Genomic DNA, 12,685 nt, shown 5'->3' with positions numbered 1-12,685 from the left:
AAGGATCCAAACAGATGATGACAAAAATATAACTAAATCCAATGTGCAAAAACCCTTATTACTTCAACTGCAAATTAAACTTACCCAGTTAGAACTGCAGGCATTCCATTTCCTTCTCCCTCATAGTATTAGTAGTCCAGCCTGCTCAGATAAGCCTACCATACAAATGAATAGACAATGTATAGCCTAAGAATTGAGAGTCCCAAAAATTGAATCATAAGGCACTGAACAAAAGTATACTCAATCCCTTCCCCTAGCCTCCCCTGATCTTCCTTTGGGATGACAACTCAGGGGATGGGAAGAAGGGGAAAGCTATTTCCAAAAAAGAACTTCCTACTTTATGAGTCATGGTAGAAACAAGTAAAGACGAAAATAATGGTTCCCCCTTCAACAAGCACAGTCTTCTCAAATATAAAACAAATTCCTCAGAAGTAGTCTTATAACTCTTCAACAGGAGCATCTCACAAACATAATACATATCTCCTCTTCTTTCATTTCCTATTTCAGAGAGAGGCAGAGATTGAATGAACAGATATTAGCCTAGCTTGGCCTGAGATGACTGAGCTAAAATGAAGAAAATCAAGTCTGCAAATTCCCAAAGCAGTCCTGATTAAAAACCAGTATTATATGTAGTCTCTGCACAAGTTATGATAAATTTAGCTACAAAAGGCAGACCTCTTTGTAAAACTGCACAATACACAAATGGGTACTTAATCATTTCATCTTCCTTTTCAAATTTCTCTCCCTTACCTAACTTCCTCTCTCACCCTTATACCAAGTGAAGACCCTCAACTTGCCCTCTATATGCCTAAAAACCACCTCTGACTTAGCTTTGACCTCTAGCACTCCCATTCCCCATAACCCAACTAGGTATGAATCAGATTATGTGATTAAATTACTTCACATTAATGGGTAAATGAGGCTTAATCCACAAAGGTCAATTCCACACATGTCATTAAACTCTACTATGTATAAGGCACTAAGTTTAATAAATTAATATACCTATCCTTCTTACAAGAAAAACTAACACAAATCAATCTTTTAATGAACAATGTAAGGAAGGGGCACAAGAGTGTTTGCTTCACATCACACTTTCTCCACCCATTTCTTTCCATCCTGTTGCCAAACCCCTCTAATCTCCATCTGGCATGGAATAAAATCCAAGGGATCAGTATTTCTTCCAGTAAAAGTCAATGCCTAGGAAGACAATGTGGGATAGCACAGCAAACAATAAACATTCAAATCCTGAAATGGACTGTAGAGGATCTCTTGTATTTAATTTTATATATTAGCTGCAAATACAATAAAGAGCTTCTAAATAATCCAATTTCTGTACAAGATACCTATAAATCAGCTTTGCTCAGAACTCTGAGTTCTTAAACCATAAATACTGAGATGCTTTTTCTTCAGTTATTTCCACAGTTAAAACGCTTATAGTAAATACCAGTTCAGTTTGCCCTACTATACTTAAAGGCTATTAAACTTAACTACTGTTTTCAATTAGATGTGACATTTTTCCCAAGACCCCTTAAGTTTGAAACTCCAAACTTGCTTTAAACCTCCTTTTTTTCCAGTCATAAAATTTATTAATTTTGATCTATAACAGAGCTTCTAAACTGGAGAGGAGAATACACCTATGGACAGGTTTGGATTTGATTCAGCCACATGATAATTTTAATGGTTTTAATTAGTTGTCAATATTTTTAAGACGCAAGACACTGAATGCAAAAATCTAGATTTCTGGGTTCTCTTGAGAATGCTGAAGATGGGGTCCATATTCATATATGGCACTGATTAGGGGGACCTGAGACTTGGATGTCTCTCTGATAAGGCATAGTGCATTTCCCTCATTTTCATTATCTAACTAGTACCCGAAGGCATGTGAGTTTGTTGCTCATGCTATGGCTCTGAAAGGTGCATAATATTTTCCATATCACTTCCATACTTCCCTAAGTCACCTATTATAAAAAGCCAAAAGCAGACCACAGTGGTTTGCAACTCCATAGTTAATAATTTAAAAAATTCACATGGCTTAGAGGGAGTGAGAAAGAAGAAAATTCAGACTGGTGGAAGGGTAACATAATTACATAGGGTTAAAAGTCCATCTGAAAGCTTTTCTGGGAGTGAGAAAAAGGGTGAAAGAACACAAAAACATTGTTGAAACACTAAAAGCTTTCCTGATTGAACACTGTTACTCTCTGGTGGTTCCTTACCACATTCCACGCTTCAGAAACTTCCTTCCTACTTTGTATGTATTAATATAATAGCAGTTAGGTCATACACGCTGAGAAATATTGGGAAAATTTATAAAACACATTTACATCATCAGAAATAATTCTTCTCACATTTTTTTTTTTTACCAGTCTTAGTCCACCTTCAAATCTCTTCCCAAGTATTTTCTACTGGTTTCCGCTTTATATTCAAATGACAACTGCGGTCCTGGGTTTCAGGCCTGAACTTCAATCCTGGACAGGCTCTCTAATACAGAAACTCTTTTGGCCGCTATGGCTGCATTCTTTATTATATCTCTTATTCCGATTTCCACAGTCTCTTTCATTGAAAATTTATCCCTAACCCCCTTTCTAAAAGATTTTGATCAAATTTGTGTAGTTGGGGGGTTGGGAGGACAGGGGCGGGAAGGAACTCAGTTGTCCAAATACAATTAATATCCTGTGCTGTTTCATTCAGATTGCTAATTTAAATAAAAAGCATGAAAACTCTGCAAGATAATAAATCTTCGTAAAATAATCTTGTTTGCTAAGTGCACAAAGCCACAAGCAAGTGAAGCTCTATCTTTCAGCATGTCTGGACAAGTGACTTTTCATCATGGACTCAGAATACTGAGAAAGGAGAAGCAGGAAATCTGTGAGGCCCAGGGACAGTCACACTGGCCCACACTAACAAATTACTAACCGATGTCTCACCTTCCCCCGCCCCATTCCCAAAGATAAGGGTGCCAGGGCACCTGCATCTGAAGAAGAAAGACATCAGAACCTTTTCCGTACAAGTTTTAAGAAAACAAAGCTTTACCACACGTAAAATGGTTACAGCATAAAACCACGCAGCACGTTAGTGGGGTCTTACTCCTCTTCACCCAGAGGGAGGCTGCCCACCACCTTATCCCCCTATTGTGATGCGCCTTCCTCAGGATGTCGCTGCGTTCGTCTGAGATGACAGGAAAGGGGCGGGGCACGGGGTTCCTCTGCCCTGGAAAGGGATGAGGATATCGCCTTCATCCCCGGGGAAAGGCCTCCGGACTCCCAACCCAAAAGCAGCAGCCGCAAAACTCAAGTCTTATCCCGGCCTCTCCTAACAGGGTGCTCGTGGCCGGAGCCCAAAACGCCACCCACGGTCCCCGAGCAGGGTCCGGCCGCCCAGACCACCGCCGCAGCAGCCTGGCTCTCACGCCCAGATTCGCCCTCCGCCCCTTTCCTCTTTCGCCCCGGCCAAGCCCAGCCTCCCGCACCGCCCCCGCCGAGTTCCCCAGCTGAGTCCACTCACTCTCGAACCTGTAGTCCCCCTTCAGTGCCCACAGAAGATTGGGGCAAAGGCCGAGGCCAGTGACACCTCCACTTCCTCCTCAGCCAGATCCCTCCGGAGGTGGCTGTGGAGGAGGCCACTGAGGCGGCTGCGCGTAGCAGAGCCGCCCCGGCAGGTTGCAGGCCGGCTCCTCAGCCTCTTACCGCGAGAGCTCACAATGCGAAGAGGCGAGGCCAGCAGCGTTCTCGCGAGAACGGTGCTCTCCGCCCAGGGATGGGCGGGGCAACGAAGGAGAAGGCAGTTGAGGACGCGGCGGCCGCGGGTGGGTTCTCTGGCGGCGTAGAGAGGAAGGCGCGCGCGACCTCTCCTCACAGACATCAGCTCGGGTCAACCGCGAGCCTCGAGCCCGAGTGGCTGAGGGCTGTTACCTTCAAACCTTTGAATTCCACGTTTTCCCCTTGATTTCCTGTCACCGTTAGAGAAAAGTGGACAGCGTCTCGGTCACAGAGTTGGAGAAATACTGCAGGGACTCTTCAGGGAGAGCGTTTTCCTCATCAAAGCAAACTCCAAAATCGCTTCTGCTGGCGTGGACCTGATGAGAGTCGGTCGTCGTGAGGGACACCCTCTGTTCCCTAGCGTCCCCCGCTGCTTATTTTTAAACGCTCGGTTGGCGGGAACCCGTGTGCCAGCTGAAACTCCTTCAGTTTGGCCGCCTAGGAAACATCGAGAGTCACCTGCACGGGCTGGCTGGGCAATAAAAACGGGAAAAAATGTAAAAGACACAGTCTCCGCCTCCGAAGCTTACATCCCCGGGGCAAGACCTACAGGAAAATAGATAATCCCATTATTCTCTGATAAAAGCCGAGCTGTTTGCCATGAGCTCTGGGAGCAGACGGGGAGGCCTTGTTGAGAAAGCCTTCACCTGGGAGTGACACTTGCGCTGAATCTTAAGCATAAGTAAATTCTCCAGTTTAGGGAAGAGAGGGAAGGGCATTGCAAGGAGAGCAGGCAAAGAGGAAGAGGACCTGGTTTGAGTAATTGGGTATGAAAACAGATATTGCAGCAAGAACTTTGTTGAAAAACCTTTAACCACCGTTTAGTTCGGATGAGAACATTCCCAGGCTCCTACGTGTGATACGCAAAGTATTTTCCAAATCAGTGTTTATGCTAAGGAGATGAGCAGTTGAGCTGGACAATTATGAGATAGCTTCATCTTTCTCCTGTAAGGACACTTAAATATCAGAAACCTAAGAGAAACGGGTTATTGTCATAATTCACTAAGTTATTATAGCCAACATTTTGCTAAATTGGAAATTGCCAATAATTTCAAGTTGTCTACATAAGAGCAATCTAATAGGAATTTTGTGATACAGTTTCTCAGAGAAACTCTGAGAAAATTCTCAGACAAAAAACAAAAACGTCATCAGTCCTGATTTATTATCAAAATTTTCTCCTGTAAGCTCTGCTCAAAAGAAGTCATTCTGTAGTCCAAGTTAGGGCTAATGAGGAACCATACTCATATCAAAATAGAAGCTGTCCTTTTCTAAAGAAAGACTCTGGTATTTTGCTGTAGTTTCCACTCACCTTCCTTTGGACACATTATTTTCATATTACATATAAAATAATATGTATACTATATGAAAAATACTATGTATACTATAGTTTTATTTGGCTTACCATACTCTCCCTACGAATAAGCCCAACACTTAGGAGGAAAACAAAAAAAGTTATTCTAACCCTGCTGATACGATTTGGATCTATGTCCCCACCTGACTCTCATGTGGAATTGTAATCCCCAGTGTTAGAGGTCGTTGGATCATGGGGGCAGATTTCCCTGTTTTTGCCATTCTGATGATAGTGAGTTCTGGTGAAATCCGTTCTTCAAACCTTTGAATACCTTCTGGTATTCAATATCACACACTGAAGTGTGTGGCACCCCACCCCACCCTCCCTCCTCCCACCATATAAGACGTGCCTGCTTTACCTTGGCTTTCTGCCATGATTGTAAACTTCCTGAGGCCTCCCCAGAAGCCCAGCAGAAGCCCTGGGACTTCCTGTACAGTCTGCGGAGCCGTGAGCCAATTAAACCTCTTTTATAGCAGTGCAAGAATGAACTAATGCACCTGCCATAGGCCAATTGGGTGCTCTGTTAAGCATAATTTCACATCAAGTTCTTGGAATTTTCCAGGAAGCATTAGAAGAATCATATGAATGAAAGACTTCAGGCAAAATATGGAAACGCTGTTCCATGCTGGAATCTGTTCAAACCATCATACTCTACTTGGATGGGCCTTGGAGTTCATTTCATTCCGCTGTTCTTCAAAAACAAAAGAGAATGGGAGTTGGGAGAAAATAGAAAATCGAATAAAGTTTCTACTGTTCTTTGCTTTAAAAGAGAATTAACCGGCCGGGCGCGGTGGCTTGCGCCTGTAATCCCAGTACTTTGAGAGGTCGAGGCGGGCAGATCACGGGGTCAGGAGATCCAGACCATCCTAGCTAACATGGTGAAACCCCGTCTCTACTAAAAATACAAAAAATTAGCCGGGGGTGGTGGCGGGCGCTTGTGGTCCCAGCTACTTGGGAGGCTGAGGCAGGAGAATTGTGTGAATCCGGGAAGCGGAGCTTGCAGTGAGCAGAGCTTGTGCCACTGCACTCCAGCCTGGGCGACAGAGCGAGACTCCGTTTCAAAAAAAGAAAAAAAAAAGATAATTAACCCTTCAAATATTAAGGTAATAGCACAGTAGCACTGGTAACAGTTATACATTTGGTAGGTAATGCCATAGATAATCACAAATCTGCTCTACACGATAATTTGTAAATGCTAGCTGACTGCACAGACTAAGGTTCAGAACTTTAATGAAAGTCTTTCTTCCACACACCAAAGAGGTCCATACAGAAAGAGAAGTTTCATATAGTAGCAGTGAACAAACAAGATCATTTGGCAGTTTGCATTATAGCATGCTAAGGCAATATTGTTTCAAAGCAGATAAGACCACAGATCCAGAATCCTATTTAATTTTTAAAACCTGGAATTTCTTTGTACTACTAAGTTTGAGCACTGCCATCTAATGGCAGGAACAGGAAAATCACATACACGCAAAAATAACTCGATCCCTATTCAGCAAATACATTTATCAATCAAGCCCCTTTTGAAGAATACCAGAAGAGCTGGGTACTGTGGCACGTGCCTATAATCTCAGCACTTTGGGAGGCGGGAGAATCACTTGACAGGAGTTCGAGACTAGCCTGGGCAACATAGCAAGACTTATCTACAAAACTGAAAAAAATAAAAATACTGAGATACAGATAGTATTATACATATTCTGACAAAATGAGATGTATAATTAAATAACAAAAGGAAAAAAGTTGGGTCAAAGATAGAAATAATGTGTTATGGGAGGACAGACATGAAGATTACTCTTTTTTTTTCTTTTTGAGATGGAGTCTCGCTCTGTTGCCTGGGCTGGAGTGCAGTGGTGCAATCTCGGCTCACTGCAACCTCCGCCTCCCTGGTTCAAGCAATTCTCCTGCCTCAGCCTCCCGAGTAGCTGGGATTACAGGCATGTGCCACCACACCTGGCTAAATTTTTGTATTTTTAGTAGAGATGGGGTTTCACCATGTTGGCCAGGCTGGTCTCCAACTCCTGACCTCAGGTGATCCATCTGCCTCGGCCTCCCAAAGTGCCAGGATTACAGGCATGAGCCACTGCACCCAGACATAAGATTACTTATTTTCCTTTTTTCTTTTCTTTTTTTTTTTTTTTTAAGAACACCACCTTTAAGGAGAGCTAGCTTGTAAGCTCCTTTTTTCAGGGGCATGGGCCTTCTCATTATCACTTCAATGGGAGAGAGCTGATGTATTCCAAGCAGGGTAGAATTTAAGCTAAGCAAATGAAAGAGTCTTAGGCCAAGGAAGGTAAGACGTTTCTGTAAGCTTTGCCAATTGATTTTTTATTTTCCATTTGTGCATTCCACCAGTCTGGAAGACTGAGGGTAGTATACACAATGGAAATGCTAATTCATCTCATCTCAATCAGCCTTCACCACACAACATTTCTATAAACCTTTTATAAACTCACAGTTTTTTTCAATTTTCTTTCTTTCCTCAATTTTCTATATCCATTCAGTTTTATCATTTTTTAAATCTCTTCAACTTAAAACAACGTTTAAAAACCTCTGGACAAAATTACTTTCTTTTTAACAAAAAAACACATTCTCATGCCTCCTTCATAATCCTTTCTACCAAAAATGCATCCTATTTTTCTTATACACTCTGTATACACAATTGTTTCTCTTATATCTAGTAATTTTAATTACATATGTTAATTACAATTTTAACTCTTAGTAACCTTAATTTCTAGTGAAAAACCTAGAAAGTAATTTTGAACTGTTTTATATCAGTAGTTGTAGATAAATTTTTTAATTAACAGATGTAAATATAATTAGTTTTTCTATACCATATAAAAACAAGATGCTAAAATATACAAACTTAAACTTATGGTTAGAGATTAATATTTCAGTATTTTAACTTACTTAGAAGTGACTCTGACATCTTATGCTTATCCATTAATTTAATACAGCATAACTTTAAAATAACACAGGAATTCTCTCTAATGTCTTCCCCAGTCATCCTGGGTCCCAAGCACCCACATGGCAACCAGGATGGCTGTAAAGGGTGGAGCTCATCTGGGGCCTGAATTTACATACCAGGTCTAGAGCTTAGGAGAGAGGGCAGAGCTATGAAGAGGATGCCTGGAGGGTCCGACCTTACCCAACATAACCAGGAGGCATAGCTTTGCCAGGGAGGATACGTTGGGTTTGCCCTACACCTGACAGCCTAGACACTGTGGACATATGTATGTCTTCAGGCTTCACCAGGGCCACTTGTCTAGACCCCAGAATCTAAAGGCTCAAACCAAAGATGTAAGCTCACAGTAAGATGTGTTCAAGGCTTCAGGGAAGCCCAACAGCCAGCCCTCAGAGCTTTGGCTCCAAGACAAATCAAACATCAAAAATATCACAGAAATGGCCAGGCATAGTGACTTACAATCCCAGCATTTTGGGAGGCAAAAGTGGAAGCATCACTTGAGTCCAGGTTTTGAGGCCAGCCTAGGCAACATAGGGAGACCCTGTCTCTACAAAAAATTTAAAAATTAGCCAGGCATGATGACACACACCTGTAGTTCCAGCTACTTGGGAAGCTGAGGCAGGAGGATTGCTTGAGCACAGGAGTTCAAGGCTGCAGTGAGCTATGATTGTGCCACTGCACTCCAGCCCAGGCAACAGAGTAGGACCCTGTCTCAAAAAAAAAAAAAAAAAAAGAGAAAAGAAAAGAAAAAAAATTCACAGAAGCAACGGTTTTTTTGTATGTGTCTTTTTTTTTTTTTTTTTTTTTTTTAATAGAGACAAAGTTTCACTATGTTGCCTAGGCTGGTATCAAACTTCCTGGCTCAAGCCATCCTCCTGCCTTGACCTCCCAAAGTGCTGGGATTATAGGCACTAACCACAGTGTTTGGTCACCAAACTCTGTTACCTTAAGACATCTAGTGGAAACAGTATAAATATGTCTCACCAAGAGACCTAGGTGAAAATGTCTGAATTATATTTAATACAATTCTGAAGAGATTCTGATTTTATTTTACCAACATTTTAAAAACTAGTTTTAATTACCAGTGATTACTAAAGTAACGTGAACTTCAAAAGCATTTGGGCTTATTTGCTTAATTAATAAGTGCTCATTTATTCATAAATCAATTTGGCACCATGTAGACAATATACAAACATAGGCATGTACCCATTGAGGAGAGCAAAATCACGTGGTGATCATTGAACAGGCCCCGGAGACAAAAACTCCTTATCTGAGGAATTTAGAAGGGAGCAAAGTTCACCTGGTGACTATCAAACAGGCCATCCGGAGGCAAAACTCCTTATCTAGGGAAAATTAGAAGTAATTAAACTTCCCTGGTAGCTAAAGTCGGCATGTGGTTCCAGGTCTCTTTCAACTTTTATAAGTAACTAAAATTCCTATATGTCTCTGGAAATGCCATGTGGAAACTCATTTTACAACCCTATGCTCCTGCCTTAAGGTCTATAAATTCTCCATACGCTCCCGCCTTAAGGTCCACAAATTCTCCAGTGAAAAATCCACCACATGCTCAGTCCTCTCGCTGAGGCTTCCCACTGCACTCCTCTGCCACATTGTTTCTAATAAACTTTCCTTTTTCAAACCTATACTGGTGCCGATTATTTTTACCAACCTGCGATTCAAACTCCTCCCAATTCCAGGGCTCTGACACCTTGCCTGGCATCTTGACCATATGGGGACTTTACTGAGATTTCTCCCTTCTTTGTCCTCCCTGCTTCCCTCAGTGGTCTGGTTCTTCACTTGGGAACCAAAGGCCCTTGGCCAAGGCTGAGATCCTGAAGCCCTAGAGAAGGGATACTTATACTTTGTTGTTGTCCTTAGGGGTGAGGGACTAGCCGGGGTTCTTTTCTGTTTTTGGACTGCCAGTGAGCCAGCTTGAATACTTGTTGGCAATTGAGGGTTTCTGGCTGCGGGCACTCCCTTGTATTATCTGAACCCATGTTACCCGAAGTCATAACAAAAGAACGAATTTGCTATTACCCGTCAGGGTGGCAAGTCCACTTTTAACACTCTGTAAATTGTGCCTTGGAAATGAGCAGCAGCGATCTGAACACTGCACAGACACACTCTACAGGTTGCCGACCCGCTTTTGCATTTAACTTCATTACAGGCACCTCATCCCAAGTTACGGGTGAGTTCTTCACATTAGGCTTGAGCTGACCACTCAAACAAGGGAACAGTTGTATTGGTCATCCAGGAAAGGGCAGGCCCTCTATTTGTGGTGGGACACCCCCGAATAGAGTGAGTCAAAGGGAAAAGGGACGTCCAAATCCCTCAGGGAAGCCTCGGCGATCTTGTAGTCCCTTACCAAAACCCAACATGGGTTCAATTTATTCTTTAATTAGTTCCTTCTTGCTGTTAGGTTTCAGTCTTAAAAATTGGTCCCATTTTAACCCACAAACTCTCAAAAAAAAAGTGTATAATTTTCTTTTATAATCAGGGGTCCCATACCTCTGACTTGATGTTCAGGTCTTTTTAGCTTTATCCCAAAACCCAAAATTACATAAAAATCATCGTGTATGCTTCCAAGGAAGTTCCTCTCTCCCTGATTCTGATGTCTTAGATGATCGTTTCTTTTGTCTATCACACTCTCCGCAGCATGTTGCCCCTGCACTTAACACCCTCTTCATCTGTTCCATCCCCCAATCAACTTCCTCCATATGCAATACTTTATCCTCCTCACATACTCACACAGGAGTCACATATGCCACTAGTAGTACAGAGTCCTCAGAAAATCCCAAAAATATTTTGCCTCTCTGCAAGGTAGCAAATGGAGATTTAGGAACAACGCAAGTTCATGTTTCTTTTCCAATGTCTGATCTTTCACAAATTCAATCTAAGTTGAGTTCATTTAGCCAGGATCCCTCTAAGTTCATTCAAAAATTTCAGGCTTTAACTATTGCCTTTGATTTAACCTGGCAAGATATATTCGTGTTATTAACTAGTTGTTCCCATGAAGAAAAACCATGTATATAAAAATTTTTGCAATCTATCCATCTGACAAAGGTCTAATATCCAGAATCTACAAGGAACTTAAACAAATTTACAAGAAAAAAACAAACAACCCCATCAAAAAGTGGGCAAAGGGTATGAACAGACACTTCTCAAAAGAAGACATTTATGAGGCCAACAAACATGAAAAAAAGCTAATTATCACTGGTCATTAAAGAAATGCAAATCAAAACTGCAAAGAGATATCATCTCACGCCAGTTAGAATGGTGATCATTAAAAAGTCTGGAAACAACAGATGCTGGCAAGGATGCAGAGAAGTAGAAACGCTTTTACACTGTTGGTGGGAGTGTAAATTAGTTCATCCATTGTGGAAGACAGTGTGGCAATTCCTCAAGGATCTGGAACCAGAAATACCATTTGACCCAGCAATCCCATTGCTAGGTATATATCCAAAGGATTATAAATCATTCTACTATAAAAACACATGCACATGTATGTTTATTGCAGCACTATTTACAATAGCAAAGACTTGGAGGCAACCCAAATGCCCATCAATGATAGACTGGATAAAGAAAATGTGGCACATATACACCATGGAATAATATGCAGCCATAAAGAAGAATGTCCTTTGCAGGGACATGGATGAAGCTGGAAACCATCATTCTCAGCAAACTAACACAGGAACAGAAAACCAAACATTGCATGTTCTCACTCATAAGTAGGAGCTGAGCAATGAGAACACATGGACACAGGGAGGGGAACATTACACACCAGGGCCTGTTGGGGGGTGGGGCAAAAGGAGAGGGAGAGCATTAGGACAAATACCTAATGCATGCAGGGCTTAAAACCTAGATGACGGATTGATAGGTGCAGCAAACCACCATGGCACATGTATACCTATGTAAAAAACCAGCACGTTCTGTACATGTATCCCAGAACTTAAAGTAAAATTTTAAAAAAAAATTGGTAAACTTCTAAAAAAAAAAAAAGAAAAAGAAAAATCATGCGTATGGTCTTAGCTCAAGCTTGGGCAGATGAAGCTCATGCTTGTAATCTTAATGATAATAAAGCTGGGGCAGAAGCTGTCCATGACACAGAACCCAGCTGGCAGTACCAGGATGCCAATGCCAGCCCAAACAGGGGTGGGGCAGAATAGATTATATGATAACTTGCTTGTTGGAAGGAATGAAAAAGGCTGTAATAAAACCTGTTAATTTTTCTAAATTATGAGAAATCACCCAGGAGCCATCTGAGAACCCTGCCCTTTTCCAAGTTAGGCTGGTGGAGGCTATGAATAAATAAACAAGTTTAGACACTGAAAACCCTAAGGGCCAATCCATTCTGGCCATACATTTTATAAGTCAGGCTTCCCGAGACATCAGACAAAAACTCCCAAAATTAGAGAAAGGTCCACAAACTCCCTTTCCTACATTGTTAAATACAGCCTTTAAGGTTTTCAATAACTGGGAGGAAACATCAAAAATAAAAAAGGCTCAATTGGAGGAGGAAAAATGCTGTTGTCAAGCTAATTACATGGTGGCAGCATTGGCGCATTCTTTCTCCTTAGCTAACAACCCCAAGGTTTGTCCCTATAATACTAATAGTAT

General features: G+C 41.8%; 1 protein-coding gene across 10 annotated transcripts in view; it reads right to left on the bottom strand.

Annotated features, from left to right (window-relative positions):
* The window catches only part of BTBD10 (BTB domain containing 10), a 77,230-nt gene extending 73,541 nt beyond the window's left edge, over positions 1-3,689 (bottom strand). For 4 of the 10 annotated variants that reach the window (XM_054437422.2, XM_054437423.2, XM_054437426.2 and 1 more), the window contains exon 1: positions 3,502-3,689. The gene's annotated coding sequence lies outside the window, so the exon portion shown is untranslated. Of the gene's footprint in view, positions 1-3,030; positions 3,256-3,501 lie in introns of those variants that run through there. The other 6 variants (XM_054437430.2, XM_063671146.1, XM_054437419.2 and 3 more) reach the window with 3 other exon arrangements.
* Positions 3,690-12,685: the final 8,996 nt, after the last annotated feature.

The sequence above is a fragment of the Pongo pygmaeus genome, chromosome 9 (genome assembly GCF_028885625.2).
Source record: "Pongo pygmaeus isolate AG05252 chromosome 9, NHGRI_mPonPyg2-v2.0_pri, whole genome shotgun sequence".
NCBI lineage: Eukaryota > Metazoa > Chordata > Mammalia > Primates > Hominidae > Pongo > Pongo pygmaeus.
This window is presented reverse-complemented; position numbering and strand designations above follow the sequence as displayed.